This window comes from Bos taurus, chromosome 1 (assembly GCF_002263795.3).
Source record: "Bos taurus isolate L1 Dominette 01449 registration number 42190680 breed Hereford chromosome 1, ARS-UCD2.0, whole genome shotgun sequence".
NCBI lineage: Eukaryota > Metazoa > Chordata > Mammalia > Artiodactyla > Bovidae > Bos > Bos taurus.
The window spans coordinates 80,873,356-80,895,990 of NC_037328.1; the positions used below are offsets into that span (position 1 = coordinate 80,873,356).

At 42.6% G+C, this 22,635-nt stretch overlaps 1 protein-coding gene across 4 annotated transcripts in view; it reads left to right on the forward strand.

Annotated features, from left to right (window-relative positions):
* The first annotated feature begins 304 nt into the window (after positions 1 to 304).
* The window catches only part of DGKG (diacylglycerol kinase gamma), a 226,452-nt gene continuing 204,121 nt past the window's right edge, over positions 305 to 22,635 (forward strand). For 2 of the 4 annotated variants that reach the window (XM_024995253.2, XM_024995255.2), the window contains exon 1: positions 307 to 665. The gene's annotated coding sequence lies outside the window, so the exon portion shown is untranslated. Of the gene's footprint in view, positions 666 to 22,635 lie in introns of all 4 variants that reach the window. The other 2 variants (XM_059888290.1, XM_002684869.6) reach the window with 2 other exon arrangements.

Sequence of the window (22,635 nt, forward strand, 5' to 3'; positions counted from 1 at the left end):
CTTTGACTTGGTCGAGATAGTGAGGCAGCCGAGGCCCTGGCTGAGCTGTAGGTATTTGTCAAACAGTTGTCCCTGTCCCCTGAGTCACCTGGCCTTGGGCCTCTCTGCGCAGCCCACCACTGCTGCAGCCTTTCTAAATCCCTCAGCCTCTAACTCCTCCTTCCCGGACCGAAGCCCTACCAGTGAGAAGTGCCCGAACCACCAAAGAGGCGCGGGTTCGCTCTGAGCCCACCGCATTCACGCGTGTGTGCACGCGCGGGTGTATTGCGCGTGTGCGCGCGCACGCGGGTGTGTGGCGGGGGCGGGCTCTGCGCCCGGGGGCAGGGCTCCGCCGTGAGAGTGGCAGCCGGACTTGCCGGCTGCGAGGGGCAGGGCGCCGCAGTGCCGTAGTAGCTGGCCGCCGACACGCACCGCTCCGGAGCCGCGGGTACCTGGGCGAGCAGAGACCCCAGCGCCGCCTAACCCCAACCGGGCCGCCGGAGCTCCTGCGGCGCCCACCCGAGCTCCATCCCCCTCCCCGGGAAGGCTGCGCGGGCGGGCAGACGCCCAGACGCCAGCCTCGGTCCCCTTTCAGTCTCTCGGTTCCTCTTTCCTCCCAAGTAAGGGAATAAGCCCCGAGGAAGGAGCGCGCCGGAGAACCGCGCAACCAAGTGTTGCTTGCAGAGGTAAGACGTGGCCCGCGCGGCGGAGGGGGCTCGGGCTGGGGTCGCGAGCTGCAGCAAGTTGGAAAAGGGGGCCAAAGCGGGAGCCGGTCCCACGGCCAGGGGAGGGAGCTGCAGCCGAGGCCACGGCGCCCCCCTCCTGACGATGCCAGCGCCCCCCTCCTGACGATGCCACCTGCCGCACAGCCCCTACAGGAGGAGATGCCCCCCTGGCAGTGTGAGGGCACGGGGAGCCGCCCAGGGTGGGGCACCGGCTTCCTCTTTGATTGGAAGGACCTTCCGAACCTCAAAGTGTGCGGGCGGGAGGCGGCCTGGCTCCACGCAGGGTGCTGAAGCAACTGTTCAGATTTCCCCTCTTCTAGACTTACCTTTGGTATCCACTTCGCGCCCCAGAGTGCACAAGGGCAGCAAAGAGCGGGGACACTTTTTCTAACGTCTGGCCGCCAAACCTCTGACCGTCCCGCAGGGTTCCGGGACTTTGGGGGGACTCCACAAAGCCCCCGTGCTGGGGGAGCGTAAAGGGAAGCTGAAGAGAACGCGGAGACCTTGACAAATAGAAGCTACGGAAGGAGAAGAGGGTCAGGGAGGTCGGGTTGACCTGTTTAGTTTCGGACTCAAAAGATGTTTGTGCATGTGCGTGCATATAGTATCACCTGTGGGGCTTTCGAAAACTCCACCAGTCCACTCATCGGGCACTTTCAGAGATTTTCTTCCTCTGGACAAGTGGACTAGAATTTGAGGAGGAGGGCTGTGGAGTTCGAAAAAGCCCTACAGGTGAATCCGATGCGCTGCACTCATCCGCGCCATCGCTGCAGCGGGAAGCACGAGACAGGAGCGAAGAGGCAGCTCCCAGGTGTGAGCAACCCAGGTGCGGGACTCAGAGTGGCGGGGAAGACCTTTCAGCATCCCCCCTCTTTCCCCGCGGAAGGGCAGAAGGGTCTGCGGCACGCGCGGTGATTTGTGGCTGCGCCGCAGTGGCGCGCGGGAGAGCTGCGAACCCGCTGGCGCGCTTGCAGGCGGGCTCGGGGCGACTGTCTCCTCCTGCTTTATTAGCATACGATGACCTCGCGGTCCGGAGAGGGCCCTGAGAGAGCTGTTCGTCCTTTTTCTTTTCGGGACTTAGGGTAACGCGCTTTGGTTTGGGAGGTGTGGACCAGAAAACATCACTGATGAGGGGCATTGGTGAGAATACAGGGCTCGGGTTCGAAAGGGGGAGACGACGCCGTTGCTTCGGTGCCTGGGAGTTTTTGTTTTAAAAACAGCCCCCCAAAGTCACTTGCTGGAGCACAGGGTACCCCTCGTTGTCAACGAAGGGTATTAGATCACAGGGGGCAAAGGTCATCAGTATTTGGTCACCCACGCACACATACTTTGTGCTCCTCTCATTTCAGAGCTTTGTCCTAAGATGGGAGGGGACTTAGTTTAGTTTAAAAGGGCTGTGTTTGCCTCGGTTCTGAAGGTAAATTATAGTTATCGAATAAAAGGCTGCCATTAATCTAACCTTCCTACTATTCCTTTCATCCGTGTCTTTAGGGATCACCCTTAACCTTTATGAATAGCACTGGTAGGCGTTATTACAAGCATTTGGGGCGGGGGGGGGGGGAGGGGGTGGAAATGGGGAGCAAGCAGATGAGTCTTTCCTGTCTGACAGTTTCGTGTCAGTGTTTGGTTCAGATCAACCAAGACATGGGGAGATAATAATAAACAATCAGAGCATCTTGGAATCTAGACTTTCAGAGAGGGGAAAAACTACTAAGGACATCTGTTCCAACTCCCCCTCAGATATCCCAGAGCACCTTCAACAGGTGGGGGCGGATGCCACCAACAGTTGCACTCCTAGAGGTCCCAGCTGTGCATGCCTGAGGCTCTGCTCCAGGAAGTACCCATAAAACAGCAGCTCTTTCCTCTACTACTGATCCCTAGCTCATCCTCTGGAAGAGAAGCACAATTTTTGTTGTGGTAAACTTAAAAAAAAAAATGTTGCTTGTTGTATCGCAACATTATGAAATATACATTTTTAGTATAAAAATAATTCACATTGAATGTTGGGAAGTTGAAAAGTGTACAAAGAATCAAACTACAGACATTTCCACAAGGCTAATATATTTCCTTTCCAGCTTTTATGCCTTGAAATTGTACAGTCCAGGGAGAGCCAACATTTAGTGGATGCCTGATGTACCTTGCAGGCTTCCCTGGTGGCTCAGCGGTAAAGAATCCACCTATAATACAGGAGCTACAGGAGACATGGGTTCGATCCCTGGGTGGGGAAGATCCCCTGGATGAGGGCAGAGCAACCCACTCCAGTATTCTTGCCTGGAGAATCCCATGGACAGAGGAGCCCAAGCAGGCTACAGTCCATAGGGTCACAAAGAATCAGACATGACTGAAGCGACTTTATCATGGCCTGGCAACGTAACTTGGAAGTGTTAAGTATTTTAAATTCTGTGCCATGTAATCCTCAAAAGTCCTGAGGCAGTATTATCAACCCCAGAGAGTTCAGGGGACTTCCCAAGCCCACCACTTGTAAGCAGCAGAGTCAGGATTCAAACCCAGGTTGTTCAACAACTGAGGGGTTGCTTAGCCTCTATAGCTATTGCTTCTCTGCTTTTTCTCCTAAATAGTATTATAGTGAAAGTCCTTCACATGGCTGCGTATTATTATTTTGTTAGTCATTTAAATTGTTTTCTGTGTTTAGCAACAACATAAATCTGCACAACATCTCTGTGCAGTCTTCCTGCAGGCATTTCCAAATACTTCCTGTGTATAGATGCCCAGAAGTTAAATCACTGGGCCAAAGGGCATGAATGTTTGAAAGTTCCTAGTAATTATGACAAGCTGGTTTTCGAAAAGGATACACCAGTTTATACTTCCATCCCCTTGAGGCAACTCTGCCACAGTCAAAGCAGGTGACCTATAGGAGGGTCTCCTCACACGACCAGTCCAGCCCTCATGGGCATTCCTCTGGCTTCATGGGGGAGGGATAACACATATTTCCCTGATGTATACACTCAAGTGTGATTGTGAAAACCACACACTATATGGCCATGCCTGTTTTTTTGTGTGTGAACAAGTATCAGTTGCAGAATTCTCTGGCTAGACATCACTTACTACCTTTGAACAGACTACTGTGTAAAATATAAGTGGCATAACATCCTACTTCTCCACACAAATTAATAGATTAGCCCCCACTCTTAGAAGGTACATCACTATCAGAGCCCAATTCAGCCAGCCCAGCCAGTCAGTGACAGCTTCTTCACACACTGCCTATTTTCACCAAGCTGTTTGTTTACACCAAGTAGTAATAGAATTCCACAACCAAACCATAGTGAGTTATCTTTATACGTAACAAAATTCACCTGCTCAACTACCCACTGCCTCTACCCACTCATGGTTAGGGACTACTAATCATGCAGTGAAAATTAAGGTTATACACATCAGCAAAAAATGTCCTCAAGTGAAGAAAATATGGCCACAGAAGAGAAATTAAGCAATACAAAAGGGGAGATTTTCGAATAAAATTAATTGCCCCTAGCTATGAATTTTCTCTAGGGCTGCGTTTGCCCCACAGCCACCTCTGCCACCAGCAGTGGGCTTGGCAGCCTTGGAATATAATCTTGTAAGTGGAATAAATATCCATTGAGCCTCCAGCATGAGGTCTACTTGTTTAAGACTCAGCTCAGGTCTTAAAATTTTCTAGTAATCCTTCCTCAGCTGTTCATCTAGGTTAGCGATCTCTCTGCTATAGCTGTGCATACACTTAGCTCTCTGTGGTGACATCACTTATCTGCCTGCTGCTGCTGCTAAGTCGCTTCAGTCGTGTCCGACTCTCTGCGACCCTGTAGACGGCAGCCCACCAGGCTCCTGCGTCCATGGGATTCTCCAGGCAAGAGTACTGGAGTGGGTTGCCATTGCCTTCTCCACTTACCTGCCTATCCCCCACTAAAATGTGAACTCCTAGAAGTATAGCTAGCGCTGTGCCCCAGCACCTAAACTAGTACTTTCGCACAGTAGGCAATTCAGTGCACTGACTGAACAAGAGAATTTTCCAGGTACTATGCTGGGTGCTCCCTGTGCATTTCTCTTTTGATGCATCTTGATTCTGCTCAGATCGATCAGTCTCAGAAACGCATCTGAAAGCTGTCTAGAACTGTGCAGTGTATTTAAACATGTGACTTGCCATTTTCACTTCATTAAAATTAAAGAAAATTAAACTTTCAGTTTCTCAGTCATATTTTAAGTGCTGAAATGCCATATATAGCTTCCAGCTGCCATATTGGAGAATGCACGCATTGGCATTTCAAGAGTGTAAAAATTTGCCTGGGGGCATAAAAGACTGTCCCTGGATGGGTGAGGTCAAGAGAAAGGAACCCACCCATAATGTGATCTGACCAGAGGACCAAAACCTAAGAGAGCAGACCAGTCAACCACCACCATCTGTGCTGCTCAGGGAAGTTGATCATCAGCCCTGGATAGAAATACTGGCTTGGTTAGAATCTACAATATCCAATCACAGCCAGCTATTGATATAACCAGGCTCCAACTCCATGGCCTGTGCCCTCCCCACTGCTCTATCTGCCCCCAAAGGTCACTGGCTCCAGGATCATCCTCACTCTCTTGCCCCAGTTTTTCTTAATTTCTTTATTCTTAATGAATAAAGCATAACATTTCAAAGAAGGCTTAATCAGCACCATGTGGCATGAGATGATCACTTCCTTTATTCTACATCTCATGTTTCTGTTAAAACCCTGTCAGGCTGAACTAGCTGCTATACAAATTATAGCTGTTGAGTTTCATATCCGTTGAAAAAAACCCAACTTTCTTTTAAACTTGCTCTTGAACTGTATCCCCTGCTTGCTGCTGCCCTCCCATCCCATATTTGTAGAGATGCTACCTGGGACCCAAATACAGAGCCCTTGCATTTATTCCCAATTTTGTTTTGTTTAATTTAATCTCTCTTGCCAGCTTGCCCAGATATTTCTGGCTTTGATCCTGTCACCCAGAATGTATCCTGTCCCTTCCAGCTGGCTTCCTATTGTCCCTAAACATGAGTATGACCTCTTCAACTAAGTCATCAATAAAAAAATGATAAACATTACAGCATTCTGGAGCATTCCAATATATGCTCCTGATAGATAGATGTCAATTCAATAAATACACAGCACTTTTTAAGATAATTTATCTTCTTGTACTGTCACTCAATCCATAATTATTCTTCTTCAGAAGATTATCAGAGGAATCTTATCAAAGGCCTTGATAAAGTCAAGATACTCCTTCTCACTGGTGTTTCCCCCATCTCCCTGCCTAATGTTGTCAAAGAAACAATTTGTTACTTTGACATAAACTACTAGCAGTTAACCCATGTTGATTTCTCAAGATCACAACTTCAGTCCTAAAAGCTCATTCCAAATCCTCTTTTGTAATGCCAAAGAATGCTCAAACTACCGCACAATTGCACTCATCTCACACACTAGTAAAGTAATGCTCAAAATTCTCAAAGCCAGGCTTCAGCAATACATGAGCCACGAAATTCCAGATGTTCAAGCTGGTTTTAGAAAAGCCAGAGGAACCAGAGATCAAATTGCTAACATCCACTGGATCATCGAAAAAAGCAAGAGAGTTCCAGAAAAACATCTATTTCTGCTTTATTGACTATGGATCACAATAAACTGTGGAAAATTCTGAAAGAGATGGGAATACTAGACCACCTGACCTGCCTCTTGAGAAACCTATATACAGGTCAGGAAGCAACAGTTAGAACTGGACATGGAACAACAGACTGGTTCCAAATAGGAAAAGGAGTACGTCAAGGCTGTATATTGTCACCCTGCTTATTTAACTTATATGCAGAGTACATCATGAGAAACGCTGGGCTGAAAGAAGCACAAGCTGGAATCAAGATTGCTGGGAGAAATATCAATAACCTCAGACATGCAGATGACACCACCCTTATGGCAGAAAGTGAAGAGGAACTAAAAAGCCCCTTGATGAAAGAGGAGAGTGGAAAAAGTTGGCTTAAAGCTCAACATTCAGAAAACGAAGATCATGGCATCTGGTCCCATCACTTCATGGCAGATAGATGGGGAAACTGTGGAAACAGTGTCAGACTTTATTTTTTTGTGCTCCAAAATCACTGCAGATGGTGACTGCAGCCATTAAATTAAAAGATGCTTACTCCTTAGAAGGAAAGTTATGACCAACCTAGATAGCATATTGAAAAGCAGAGATATTACTTTGCCAACAACAGTCTGTCTAGTGAAGGCCATGGTTTTTCCAGTGGTCATGTATGGATGTGAGAGTTGGACTGTGAAGAAGGCTGAGTACCAAAGAATTGATGCTTTTGAACTGCAGTGTTGGAGAAGACTCTTGAGAGTCCCTTGGACTGCAAGGAGATCCAACCAGTCCATCCTAAAGGAGATCAGTCCTGGGTATTCATTGGAAGGACTGATGCTGAAGCTGAAACTCCAATACTTTGGCCACCTGATGCAAAGAGTTGACTCATTGGAAAAGACTCTGATGCTGGGAGGGATTGGGGGCAGGAGGAAAAGGGGACGACAGAGGATGAGATGGCTGGATGGCATCACACTCGATGGATGTGAGTCTGAGTGAACTCCGGGAGTTGGTAATGAACAGGGACGCCTGGCGTGCTGCGTGGGGTCGCAAAGAGTCGGACACGACTGAGGGACTGAACTGAACTGAATGTTTCCTAGGATTAACATCAACCCCTTAAGTTAAGACATTTTTATAAGTTTTTTTTCCCATTTAAAAAAGTAGAATTGTATCTGCCATGTGGATAATGGTGATTGTGATGATGTGGTGGCAGTGGAGTGTTGGTTCATGGTAATGATAGTAGTGGTGGAGTGGTGGTTCACAGTGATTCTGTACAGATTAAGGAGAGTGGTTTAATGATCTCAACTGTATGTTGTCTTGAGACCCTGGAATATTATTGTTAGGCCAAGAGACTGTATTACTTTGAGGCAGATCTAATATTCTCTAGCATCACTGAACATGAGACCAGAGAAGGAGCCAGAGAAGCAGTTGGTCCCAGGCCTTCCTCTTCAACATGAGGAATCCTCCATCTAAAGGAAAGGGCCCTGCATGGGCTCACACTTTCCGGACAGGCCAAGGTCACACAACTCTTCCTGAGTGCTTTCTCCAGGGCATACTTCTTCTCTCCATCTTTGATTCTGAAGAAGCCTAAGGCTTTGTTTTCTGCAGAAATGTTCTCTTATTCTCTAGGAATTAACCTCTTAATCATTGATGTCTCAGTGAAAATTAAAGATTCTTTCCTGGTATCATGGTTTAATAGGAGAAAGGAGGAGCAAGCTTATTGTTCAAATGGGAAATGGAGCTGAAAGGTCTCCATGGCAGGACACAGAACACAGAGAGAAAAAGTCCAAGGAAGAGAAGACTTTAAAATTTTATTTTATTTTATATTGTAGTATAGATTTACAATGTTCTGTTAGTTTCAGCTACAGCAAAGTGATTCAGTTGTGTGTATGTGTATAGCCATTCTTTTTCAAATTCTCCTCCCATCTAGGTTATTCCAAAATATTGCTATACAGTACATCTTTGTTGATTATCTGTTTTATATATAGTAGTGTGTATATGCTCATCCCAAACTACTAATTTATCCCTCCCCATCATGTTTCCTCTTTGGTAGCCATAAGTTTGTTTTCTAAGTCTGTGAATCTGTTTCTGTTTTATAAATAAGTTCATTTGTATCATTTTTTTTAGATTCTGCATATAAGTGATATCATATGATATTTGTCTTTCTCTATCTGACTTCGCTTAGTATGATAATTTCTGGGTCCATCCAGGTTACAGCAAAGGCATTATTTCATTTTTTATGGCTAAGTAACATTCCATTGTATGCACATACAACTTCTTCTATTTCCATTTCTCTGTCCATGGATATTTAGGTTGCTTCCATGTCTTGGCTGTTGTAAATAGTGCCACAATGAACACTGGGGTGCGTGCATCTTTTCCAATTATGGTTTTCTCCAGATATATGCCCAGGAGTGGGATTCCTGGAGCATATAGTAGCTCTATATTAGCTTTTTAAGGAATCTCCAAACTGTTCTCCATAGTGGCTATACCAATTTACATTCCCACCAATAGTGTAGGAAGTTTCCCTTTTCTGCACACCATCTCCAGCATGTATTGTTTGTAGACTTTTTAAATTTTTTATTTATTTATTTTAATTGGAGGATAACTACTTTACAATATTGCCATACATCAGTATGAATCGGCCATAGGTATACATGTGTTCCCTTCATCCTGAAGCCCCTTCCTGCCTCCTTCCACACCCTATCCTTTATTCATGTGTCCCCTTCATCCTGAACCACCTTCCTGCCTCCTTCCACCCTCTATCCTTTAAACATGTGCCCCCTTCATCCTGAAGCCCCTTCCTGCCTCCTTCCACACCCTATCCTTTATACATGTGTCCCCTTCATCCTGAAGCCCCTTCCTGCCTCCTTCCACACCCTATCCTTTATACATGTGTCCCTTCATCCTGAAGCTCCTTCCTGCCTCCCTCCACCCCCTATCCTTTATACATGTGTCCCCTTCATCCTGAACCACCTTCCTGCCTCCTTCCACCCTCTATCCTTTAAACATGTGCCCCCTTCATCCTGAAGCCCCTTCCTGCCTCCTTCCACACCCTATCCTTTATACATGTGTCCCTTCATCCTGAAGCCCCTTCCTGCCTCCCTCCACCCCCTATCCTTTATACATGTGTCCCTTCATCCTGAAGCCCCTTCCTGCCTCCCTCCACACCCTATCCCTCCAGGTTGTCACAGAGCACTGGCTTTGGGTGCCCTGCGTCATACATCAAACTTGCACCTTTTGTCTGTTTTGCATATGGTAATGTATATGTTTCAATGCTATTCTCACAAATCATTTCACCCTCTCCTTGTGCCACCAAGTCCAAAAGTCTGTTCTTTATGTCCATATCTCCTTTGCTGCCCTGCATGTAGGATCATTGGTACCATCTTTCTAGATTCCATATATGTGAGTTAATATACAGTATTTGTGTCTGTACACTTTTTGATGATGAAATCACAATAATAATAACTATCCTTTAGACATGTGCCACACTTGGAAGATAACAGTGTATTTGTATCTATGGTCTTTCCTGATTCCAGTCATAAGTGTGAGGCAGGTAGCTTGGATGTCATTGGCCTCATCTCACTAGAGTGATTCACCGAAGCAGAGGCTGTGAAGAGTAGAAGAGTCTACTATGGCAAGGAAAGGGATGCGGGATAAAACTCAGTAACCAAGCAGCGGCTGGCCATTTGGGCCCATCCCTCCTTTCTATGTGAGTCTGCATGGAAAGTTTTCTCTTTGTTTAAGGCATAGATGGTGTCATCTGCCCAGACACCAAGTTTTCACGTTCCTGTTTTATGACCTGATGTGAAAGTGCCAAGTGGCCAGAGGTCAGCAAGGCCACTTTGACCCTTGATGCTGAAATTCATGAATTGTTTTGGCCCAAATGTTTTCATTCCTGGATGCATTTTTTCACCTCTCTGCTCTGGGACAGCAGCCTATAGCACTGTACCTGCTGCCTCGGTGCCCCTGCCTTTCAGATAACGTGAAGGAGCCAGAGAAGGCTCTCTCAGTCCCCCAGGACCATAGTGTTCCTTCCAGGATCCTTGAGAGTCATGCAAAATGGGTGCTGTTACCCAGTCCCCCACACTCCCTGTCCCAAGGTCTCGTCAACAAGGATATCCATGGCCCCCAGATCCTGACCCCAGGTCACCCACTGGTAGGAGACTGTCCTTGCCCTTTTCTCATGCCAGGATGAGAACATGATCCCACAAAAAATGATCTTTCCCAACAGGAAGTCAGTAGCCATATTTTCCTATAGTTGGGGCAATTTCCACTCTGCCCCAGAGCCCCCATGGTTCCTAAGCCCTAAATCATGAATATCCTGGAAAATGCACTCCTGAGGAGGTTCACTCAATCATCTGATCAACATTAAACCAGTCAATAAATATTGAGAACCCTCTCTGTGCTAGACACAGGATGAGTTGCTGGGCATAGGACCAACTGGTTCTAGGGGAGCTGGGTAGAACTGGGTAGACCAGAGACAGAGACAGAAACAGACATCATGCAGCATTATCTTTAGATGAGAGTCAGAGGAAGGTCACCAAGGAAGTCAGGTAATACTCTCTGGAGTAGATGGGCTTCGGCCAAAGTGTAAAAGCTGGCTAGAGGTTAAGTGAAGAAATAAGTGTGGGTAATACATTGTAGTAAAGGGAACAGTATAAGTGAAGGCTCAGAGGTAGCTCTTGTGTACCGTGTTGATGGAGTGAGAACTGAGTTGAGAAGTGGAGATGAGTTGAGATAGGAGATGAGTCTAGATATGTGGATAGGAGGGCCTTGTCTCCCAAGTTAAATAGTGTGGATCTGTTCTGGTAGATAGTGAGGAGTCACTGAGAAATTTTAAGTGGGAACTTAAAATTTGATCGGATCAGATTTTAACATTAGAGCAGCCCCTCTAACTGCAGGGTTGGGAGGAAAGAAGACAGGAAGCAGGGCTACCCAAGGGAGGCTTTTCTGAGAGTTTAGGAGCTATGAGGGCTAGACAAGGTAGTTCAGATGAAAGGAAGGACAGAATCAGGAAAGAACTGGCGATTAGGTGGATGTGAAGGTAGTGAGGGGGCAGGGGAACCTAGGACAGTTCTCAGGCTTCTACCTGGTTCATCTGGGAGGATAGTGGTTCCATCGAGGAGCTGTAGCGGGATTATTGATGAGTTCAGTTTGAAGCCTCCGGAATTTGCAGTGTTAGTGAGAGATCCAGATGGAGAGGTAGTTGATAGATGAACTGTGTGGCTGGAGACCCAGGTTGGAAAGGGATGAGTCTATGGGGCAGGTGTAACCACAAGAGCCAAGGAGATCATGGGAGATCGATTTTCCTTTATCTTGATATTAATACATGTATTGCCAGTATTCGAAAGATCCACGTCATGGAGATTCATGCCTTTTTAACAAAGGGAGGAGGCTTTTCACAGCACTGACAGTCTGGGCTTGATAGGCAAGCTATGCCAATAGCCATCTGCTGACCAGCTAGACCAGTACCCACTTCTGCCAACTGAGTGGTCAAGCATGGAGGTTTTTACAGAAACTTTTGTATTCCTCTTCTGTGTTAGAGCCTCACAGATTGTCAACATGGTCCTTTTCTCTAGACCAGTGGTCCTCGATGCTGGTTAAACATTAAAATCACTGGGAAGCTTTGCAGTAACAACACTTGTGGGTCCCAATCCAGGAGATGCTAATTTAATTGGTCTAGGGTCAGGGCCTGGGCCTGAATATTTTTTTTAAAGGTCTCCAAGGGACACTGGTGTTCAGCAAAGTTAAGAACAAGAAGTTCCTTCAGTGATTTCTCAAACTACAGGGTTTTTAAGTCTTTACCTCCTCTGGCAATTCTCTTATGGCTCTATAACAGTTTCTCTAAAAATCACTTCAATGTGTCAGACCCTACACTACACTCTGCACTTCAATGGTGGCTTTGGGCATACTGTCCTTACCTTTGCATTCAACACATATTTCTCCCTTGTGCCTGTAAGGCTCATGGGAAACTCTATCAAACATTCTGTGCTTCCAACCTCTGTTTACCACTTTCTGAGTTATGTAACTGGTAGACCTGTTAAAAAGACTTAGGAACCACCCATCATGACTTGAAACTCGGTTAGTTCCAAGGGATCCTTGCTTTCTCTTCTAAATGCTTACAAGGCAGCAGTTCTTGAATGAATTTTTATTTACATTCAAATTGCCTGGAGACTTTCCTCCTCTGAGATTCTGATTAGGAGGTGTAGAGTGGGGACCTAGAGGTGTAGAGTGGCAGCCCAGAAATTCACTATCATTTCTAAGTTAAGATGGCAGAGGCAGCAAAGAATGGGTCAAAATATTTGCAAATCACATATCTGAAAGGGGATTATTATTCAGAATATGTAGAGAATTCTCCAAACTCAACAATAAGAAAAAAATCCAGTTCAAAAATGAGCAAAGGATTTGAAAACTTTTCTCCAAAGACAATATGCAAATAGACAAATAAGCACATGAAAAGATGATCAACATCACTAATCATTAATAAAATGAAAATAAAAATCATAATGAGATAACACTTCATATCCTTTAGGATATCTATTGTCAAAAAAAAAAAAATAAATGGTACTGAGGTTATAGAGAAATTAAAAGCATTGTGCATTGTTGGTATGATTGTAAAATGGTGCAACCACTATGGAAAACAATAGCTCAGTTCCTAAAAAAATTAAAAATAGAATACCATATGATCCATCAATTCCACTTATGGTTATATACTCAAAGGAATTGAAAGACACAGTATACAAAAAGATATTTGCATACCCATGATCCGAGGAACATCATCCACAGTAGACAAAAGGTGGAAGTCACCCAAGTGTCCATCGATGAATAAATAAAATGTAATATATGCATGCAGTGAAATATTACTCAGCCTTAAAAAGGGAGGAAGTTCTGACACATGCTCCAACATGGATGAACTTTGAAGACGTTACACTAAGTGAAATAAACTAGTTACAATAGGACAAATACTGTGATTCCATTCATGTGAATGGTTTAATCATTCTATTAAAAAATGAAGAAAGCTGAATAGGCAAAAACTGATTCTAAATAAATGCTGTTTTAAACAGAATGGGGAAGAAAGGAGGGAAAAAAAGAGTATAGGTACACCAGGAAAATGTAAACCAAAGAAAGAAGGGAGAGCCGTATTAGACAAAGTAGAAATAAATGCAGGAAATGTTGATTGATGCATTAAATGTGGCTAAAAGACATAATCCATTAGAAGAGTTACTGTTGTTGAATATTTTTATTCTGAATAATATAAAATATCAAAATATATAAAATAAACTTGACAAAACTAAATTGTAGAGGAAACAACATATTTCTATCAATCTTCAACATGCTGAGTGACAAAGGAGTAAGTAAAGAATTTTAAGGATGTAAGAAAGTTGATGCAATGGACATGTACTCCTTCCCATTCAAGAATGAACATGTATCTATTTAAACACTTAAGAAATTTTGGTCACATTGTAAAGAAAATTGTGGTACATTTTCCAAACAGTAGAACTTGTTCTGGCAATAAGAAGAATTAAAAAGTTACTCTAGAATAATATATTCTAGGACTTGATGTTGCCTCGGCTCTGTGCACACCCACCAGCCACTGTTAATTCAGCCTTCAGAGAGAACAAGACCCAAGACCTGATCTTTGACAAGCATCGAGTCTGTAGAGTGCTTTCTTCTTTAAGAATGAATGAAGAGTAAACAGAGAGGAACGAAGGAAAATGTAAAATAAAAGAATAGTGTACAGAATTAAAATAAATGGGCTCCTCCAGCTGGACCTAAAGGAGACTGGAATCCTCTTAAGAGAGCAAGAAGCCATGGTCTTTATAAATCAGAAGACAAGGAGAAAAGGCCGAGGTGATAATGAAATATGGTATGCAAAGATAGGAATGAGATATAGAAAGGTGGTGAGGAAACTCAAACACAGCAACAGAATTTAAGTCTATTAGGTGAAACTAGCAGAATTTAAACTATAGCTAAGCAAATCAAGCCTGTGGAGGAAGTAATGTTATAAAGGATAGGCAATCAGTACTGAAGCCAATTTAAAAAGAGATGTCTAAGTAATTATTATAAATCCAGTTTTTAAATTGTATGCAAAAGTAAGATACTTTCAAAGAGAAGATACGTATTGCTACACAAAGTTATGAAACAACAAATGAAGATTTTAGACACCAAAAAACATTTTTAAGTCTGAAAGGCTGGTATTTCTCTGGAGAATATAGGACAGGATGGGACAATGAAAATAAAATGTTCTGAAACCCTTGGTTCAACTATGAGAGACTCATTGTGTTCTTGACATTTAAAGTTTAAAAAATAATAGTTATTGAAACTTCCCTGGTGCTCCAGTGGCTAAGACTCCACACTTCAACGGCAAGGGATGTGGGTTGGATCCCTGGTTGGGGAACTGAGATCCCACATGCTATGCAGTGAGGCCAAAAAAAAGTAAAAAAATAGAAATAGAATCTTTATCTCCACTATTCTATCTTCTAAACCAAGGGATCTAAGAAAACATATTTCATATGACAAAAGACAAAAAATAAAGGAGATGGCAAGGAAGCTTTAAAAAAAAATAAAAAGGAGTTTGGGATGGGCATGTACACACTGCTATATTTAAAATGGATAACCAACAAGGATATATGGTATAGCACATGGAATTCTTCTTAATGGTCTTTTGCAACCTGGATGGGAGGGGGAGTTTGAGGGAGAAAAAAAAATTAAAAGGAGCATGAAAATGATAAGGTCAAAATCTTCAGTTATAACAACTAACATAAATGGACTCAATGACCTATTTTTAATAAAGGTTTTTGTATTGGGACCAAAACTAAAATTCAACCACATGTTATTTGCCATGCTATGCTATGCTAAGTCACTTCAGTCGTGTCTGACTCTGTGCGACCCCATAGACTGTAGCCCACCAGGTTCCCCCGTCCCTGGGATTCTCCAAGCAAGAACACTAGAGTGGGTTGCCATTTCCTTCTCCAATGCATGAAAGTGAAAAGTGAAAGTGAAGTCGCTCAGTCGTGTCCGACCCTCAGCGACCCCATGGACTGCAGACTACCAGGCTCCTCCGTTATTTGCCATAGTCATCCCTAAAACAAAACAATGTACAAAGATTAAAAGAAATGCTGAGAAAAGATACAGCAGGCAGGTGGAACAAACACTAAAGCAGAAGTCATGATATTCATGTAAGACAAAATGCAACTCAATACAAATACTTTGTTTCTTTTCAAGATACTTATATATTTATTTTAATTGAGGTATAGTTAAATTATAGTGTTGTTACAATTACTGCTGCACAGCAAAGTGACTCAGTTTTGTACATATATACATTCTTTTTCATATTCTTTCTGTTATAGTTTATCATAGGATATTGACTATAGTTCCCTGTGCTATACAGTTGGATCTTGTTGTATCCATTTTGTATAGACTAGTTTGCATCCAGTAACCGCAAACTCCCAGCCCATCCCTCTCCTACCCGCCTCCCAACCTTGACAGCCACCATCCTATTTCCTATGTCTGTGGTTCTGCTTCTGTTTCATAGATGGGTTCATTTGCGTCCTACTTTAGATTCCTCATGTAAGTGATGTCCCACGGTATTTGTCTTTCTCTTTCTGACTTTACCTAGTAGGCTAATCTCTAATTGCCTCCATGTTGCTGCAAGTGGTATTTAATTCTCTTTTATAGCAGTGTAGTTTTCCATTGTATACATGTACCACCACTTCTTGACCCATTCATTTGTCAAGGACATTTAGATTGTTTCCATGTCTTGGCTATCGTGAATAGTTCTGCTATGAACATAGGGGGTGCATGTATCTTTTTGAATTATATATAGTTTTGTCTGGATATATGCCCAGTAGTGGGATTGCTGGATCATATGGTAATTCTATTTTTTTTTTTTTTTGAGGAACCTTCATATTGTTTTCCACAGTGGCTACACCAACTTACATTCCCACCAACAACATAGGAGGGTTCCCTTTTCTCCATGCCCTCTCTAGCAAAGACAAATACTTTAAGACAATAAGAGTGGTTTTATATAAACAAATAGTCCAATTCACAGCGAAGGTACACTGCTGTAGAAATATATGCATCAATAAACATTGATAGAAGAAAAACTAATGTTGCATCCAAAACAGAATCCTGTTTAAAGATTTCAAAATGTCACTATAGGGCTTTCATATATCAAGTAAAGAAACAAAAATAAATAGAAGAATTATGTAATACTGCAAATATGATTTTCAAAATACATGCTGTATAATACCCAAAATATAGACAATAAAATTTCTTTTCCAGGGCTCCTGAACATTTACAAAAATGTATTTTCTATTAGCTCTAAAATAAAATCTCTATAAGTTATGCATTATTAAAGTAGAAATAATAAAGATCATAGTCTCTAATCATTAGAAATGAATAATAATAAATAACAATATGGGGGACAGGCAATAAATTATGGTCTATTTATGTAATAAAATACTGTGTAGCCACAGAAGACAATACTGTATATAGAAGGATATTTATTTACACCAAATAATGGTCACCGTAAGAGAGTGAAAAAAGTCTGAAAATGGTCAAAAGAAGTTTAAAAAGTGTATACATTTATACGTGGGGAAATTTTAGAAATAATTCACAGCAAAATGCTAATTGTGGTTATAACTGATAGTGAGGTTGCATGTGATTTTTATTTCAAAATCATATTAAATTAAAATATGATTTTAATTAAAATATTTGGATTCTTGGCTAAGACTTATATTATGCTCACACAGTTTATATTTTGTAGAATCTCTATTTTTCCAATTGTTTTTATAACAAAGATTAGTTTGCTAGTTTCTAGACCTTTGACTTTTTGTTGTTGATGCTGTTGTTTTCCAAAATTCTTCAGAGATCAATAAAAGTGGTTAAGTAACCTGGTCATCCTTGTCCCAAGCAGTCGACCAAGCTATTGTTTGCTCTTCTTGTTTTAGAATTAACCAGTCCACTCTGTAAACATCTCTCAACTATGGTTTGGGAGAAGGCAATGGCACCCCACTCCAGTACTCTTGCCTGGGAAATCCCATGGACAGAGGAGCTTGGTAGGCTGCAGTCCATGCGGTTGCTAAGAGTCGGACACAACTGAGTGACTTCACTTTCATTTTTCACTTTCATGCATTGGAGAAGGAAATGGCAACCCACTCCAGTGTTCTTGCCTGGAGAATCCCAGGGATGGGGGAGCCTGGTGGGCTTCCGTCTCTGGGGTCGCACAGAGTCAGACATGACTGCCGCGACTTAGTAGCAGCAGCAACTATGGTTTGATAGATATTGTTTGGGGTTAGTTAGTTTCTTTCTTTCTGTTTGTCACTTAATATTTTCAGATCATTCTGAGCTACTTTTTCAGAATGTAATTCATATGCATTTTTAACCATCTTCCTGTATATCATTTGCTTGTGTACCTTCCCCTTTTTTAAATTTTAGTTATAAACTTGTGGGTTAGTCCTGCAGGCATGTTTTTTAAAAGAACTATTCCTTTACCTTCTTATGTCTGAATAAGTCTAGAGGTCCTGACTGTTTATTATAGCCAGGCTTCTCTTTGACAGTCAGGACCTCTGAGTTGGAGTGACTTCTTTCTCCTAAAATGTCTTTTATGCTGGCTTCACTCTTGTGCAAGCAGGGTCTTTCTGTTGGTCAAAGTGAGGTCTAGGAGTTCATCCAGTTAAACTTCTTTATTCCTTTTCAACAAGGGAAATAGAAACACTTGTCTAATGTTCTTTTAGCCAAATGAGGCTTTCTGCAAATGTTTAACCAGTACAAGTTCCCTTTCATTCATCTAACTTCCCTTGTGCCAGAAGAGTAGAGACTAGGGATGCACTGTTCATTTCCCCCTTGTGGTCAAGAGGTTGGTAGAAATGTTCATGATGATATCATACTGTTCCTCACCCTTTTCTGCTCACTCATGAGATATTTTAGGTGCTCTATCTTTACAGTCATGAATATCCATCACAAACCAATTTTTAGTCCAAAGCTACGTTGCCATGTAGACGTGTGTGTGTGCTAAGTGCTGTTGTGTCTGACTCTTTACACCCCCATGGACTGTAGCCCACCAGGCTCCTCTGTCCATGGAGTTTTCCAGGCAAGAATACTGGACCAGGTGGCCCTTTCCTATTCCAAGGGATTTTCTCAATCCAGGAATCAAACCTGTGTCTCTTGGGTCTCCTGCATTGTCAGGCATTTTCTTTACCACTGCACTACCAGCCCTTAAATACGGTTGGTTTGTTTGGCTGTGCTGGAGAGCCGCTCCAGCTCTTCATTGCTGCTCATGGGCTTTCTCTAGTTTCAGTGAGTAGTGGCTACTCTCTAGTTGTGGCTCACAGGCTTCTCATTGCTGTGGCTTCTCTTGTTGCAGAACACAAGCTCAGTAGTGGTTTACAGCTCAGTTGCTCCATGGCATGTGGAATCTTCCCAGATCAGGAATTGAACCCATATTCTTTGCATCAGCAGTTGTTGTTCAGTCATTCAGTTATGTCTGACTCTTTGTGACCTCATGGACTGTAGCATAACAGATTTCCCTATCCTTCACCACCTCCTGGAGTTTGTTCAAACTCATGTCCATTGAGCCAATGATGCCATCCAACCATCTCATCCTCTGTCACACCCTTCTTTTCCTGCCCTCAGTCTTTCCCAGCATCAGGGTCTTTTCCAGTGAATTGACTTTTCTCATCAGGTGGCCAAAGTATTAGAGCTTCAGCATCAGTCCTTCCATTGAATATTCAGGGTTGATTTCCTTTAGGATTGACTGGTTTGATCTCCTTGCTATCCAAGGGACTCTCAAGAGTCTTCTCGAGCATCACACAGTTTGAAAGCATCAATTCCTTGGCGCTCAGCCTTCTTTATGGTCCAGCTCTCACAGCCATGCATGACTACTGGGAAAACCAAAGCTTTGACTATACAAACCTTTGTCAACAAAGTGATATCTCTTCTTTTTAATACACTGTCTAGGTTTATCATAGCTTTTCTTCCAAGGAGCCAGTGTCTTTTAATTTCATGGTTGCAGTCACCATCTGCAGTGATTTTGGAGTTCAAGAAAATAAAGTCTGTCACTGTTTCCATTGTTTCCCCGTCTATTTGCTATGAAGTGATGGGACTGGATGCCATGATCTTAGTTTTCTGAATGTTGAGTTTTAAGTCAGCTTTTTCGTTCTCCTCTTTCAACTTCATCAGGAGGCTCTTTGCTTTCTGCCATTAGGGTGGTATCATCTGCATATCTGAGATTTTTGATATTTCTCTTCATCCAGCCCAGCATTTCACATGTTGTACTCTCCATAGAAGTTAAATAGGCAGGGTGACAATACACAGCCCAGATGTACTCCTTTCCCAGTTCTGAACCTGTCCGTTGTTCCATGTCCGGTTCTAACTGTTGCTTCTTAACCTCTATATAGGTTTCACAGGAGGAAGGTTAGGTGGTCTGGTATTCCTGTCTCTTTAAAAATTTTCCAGAGTTTGTTGTGATCCACATAGTCAAAAGTTTTAGCATAGTCAACGAAGCAAAAGTAGATGCTCTTCTGGAATTCCCTTGCCTTTTCTGTGATCCAGTGGATGTTGCAATTTGATCTTTGGTTCCTCTGCCTTTTCTAAATCCAGCTTGTACATCTGGAAGTGCTTGGTTCATATACTAATGAAGCCTAGCTTGAAGAATTTTGAGCATTACCTTGCTAGCATGTGAAATGAGCCCAATTATAAGGTAGTTTGAACATTCTTTGGCATTGCCCTTCTTTGGTGTTGGAATGAAAGCACCTTTTCCAGTGCTGTGGTCATTGCTGAGTTTTCCAAATTGGCTGGCATATTGAGTGCAACACTTTAACAGCACCATCTTTTAGGATTTGAAATAGCACAGCTGAAATTCCATCACTTCCACTAGCTTTGTTCGTAGTAATGCTTCCTAAAGCCTACTTGGCTTCATACTCCAGGATGTCTGGAGTGATCACACCATTGTGTTTAACTGGGTCACTAAGACCTTTTTTATACAGTTCGTCTGTATATTCTTGCCACCTCTTCTTGATTGCTTCTGCTTCTGTTAGATCCATACCATTTCTGTCCTTTATTGTGCCCATCTTTTCATGAAATGTCCCTTGGTATCTCTAATTTCTTGAAGAGATCTTAGTCTCTCTCATTCTATTGTTTTCCTCTATTTCTTTGCATTGCTTACTTAAGTGAAGGCTTTCTTATCTCTCCTTGCTATTCTTTTGAACTCTGCATTCAGATGGATGTATCTTTTCTTTTCTCCTATGCCTTTTGCTTCCCTTCTTTTCTCAGCTATTTCTAAGGCCTCCTAAGAAAACCATTTTGCCCTTTCATATTTATTTTTCTTGGAGATGGTTTTGGTCACTGCCTCCTGTACAGTGTTATGAATCTTTGTCCATAGTTCTTCAGGCACTCTATCAGATCTAATCCCTTGAATCTATTTGTCACTTCCACTGTATAATCATAAGGGATTTGATTTAGGTCTTACCTGAATGGCCTAGTGGTTTTCCCTACTTTTTTCAATTTAAGTCTGAATTGGGCAATAAGGAGTTAATGATCTGAGCCACAGACAGCTCCTGGTCTTGTTTTTGCATTGGCAGGCGGATTCTTAACCCTTGGATCACCAGGGATGTCCTTAAATACAATTTTTAGTACCCTTTGTAATCATGTATACATCTTTGTCTATTTGTATGTGCCACCTGGCACCTCATGTCTCCTGTTTGTTTTATCGGCAGTTCTACACTTTGGATCGATTCTTGTTATTCCAGCTTTTGATCATTTTCCCATCCATCTCTAGGCAAATACACTCCCCTCTCACACCATGTTCATAAGATACAAGTCTCTCATTACTAGATATGAACCCCCCCTTTCATCACATAGTGAATCATGACCCAGAAAGCTACATCCAGTACCGACGCTGTTTGCTTCCGTTTTATCTTAGAATCCAACTGTCAGCAGAAAGAATGGGTGACAACACCAACCTTGTTTCCAAATTTTTCACTGTCTTGCCCAAAACTAGTGGGACATCAGGTCAGATTAGATGATAAAGAAATGTAAATGCCTGGAAAAGGAATTGGACACAAAATGATAGTCAATAAGAATTAATTAATTCTTGGTTCTTGAACAGGGATATAACTGAAACTAATGGTTTTCCTAGTGTAAAGGATTCATATGCATAGCAGACTGAAATGGATTTAAGGCAATTTTAAAGACTAGAGGCAAATGCTGAGGGCAATAAGCAGGCTGTTACTCAGAAATTGGGGGGGGGGGCGGTTGCTGTCACAAGGCATGTAATGCAAGGATGGAGCTAAGAGATGATGCAAAACAAAACTTGGTAAGTTGGTTTCTGATTTGGTATTGAAATTTTGGGAGAAGGAAGGAGATTGAAAGTAAAGAATGCCAATCAACCCCCTGAATATGGAGAATGAACCTCCCATTAAAAAAGTTAGGAAAATCTATGCTGCTTAGTTTTTGAGGTAGAGGTAGGAAAGATAAGTTGGAGAGTAGCTCTATTTATATATTGGAAAGTCACACCTTATAAATGGCTGAAAGACTGTGTAAATGTCTGTGATTCCATCAGTGGTAGGATGTCTTTCTGACCAAGCTAAGTCAGTATAGGATTTCACACTCTGATCAAAATAGTAGCCAACCAAGTCAATTTTTTCTTTCTACTACTTCTTCTTTAGTGGAGGCTGCTTTCTGTTGACTATTTTTGTCTGCTGCTGCTGCTGCTGCTAAGTCACTTCAGTCATGTCCGACTCTGTGTGACCCCATAGACGGCAGCCCACCAGGCTTCCCCGTCCCTGGGATTCTCCAGGCAAGAACACTGGAGTGGGTTGCCATTTCCTTCTCCAATGCATGAAAGTGAAAAGTAATTCACCCAGGGAGGCCAGTTCCTCCAGTTGGACTCTAATTTATTAAACGCATTCAGCCAAATGACTAACTCTGTGCTCATCTCCCAAACCCTCCAGTGTCCTAATCTAGCTCATGCACCCGGCCACTCCTAATCCCTGCACACAGATGTTGCCACAAAATTCCCATGTCACAGCTTTTTTGTTTGTTTGCTTTATTCATTAATTGCTTCTTAGGAGTGAAGATGAAAATTTATACTGTTTTATTTTTTTTTTATAGCTGGTTCTGAAAAGCATCCTGATTCCCTTCCATCCTCTTCCTTAAATTGAAATCTAAGATTTTTCACCCCTAAGTTCCTATCTTTTCTCATCTTAAATCCCTTTCTCCATTGTACGAGGCCATGCAAGGGATCAGGAGATCTTAGCACATTTACCTGAATCTGATAAAGAAGATGAGAAGGCAGTTAGCAACCACTGAGCCCTGTGTGCTAGGCACTGTGCTAGGAAATTTGCATTCATTTTGTTCAATCCTG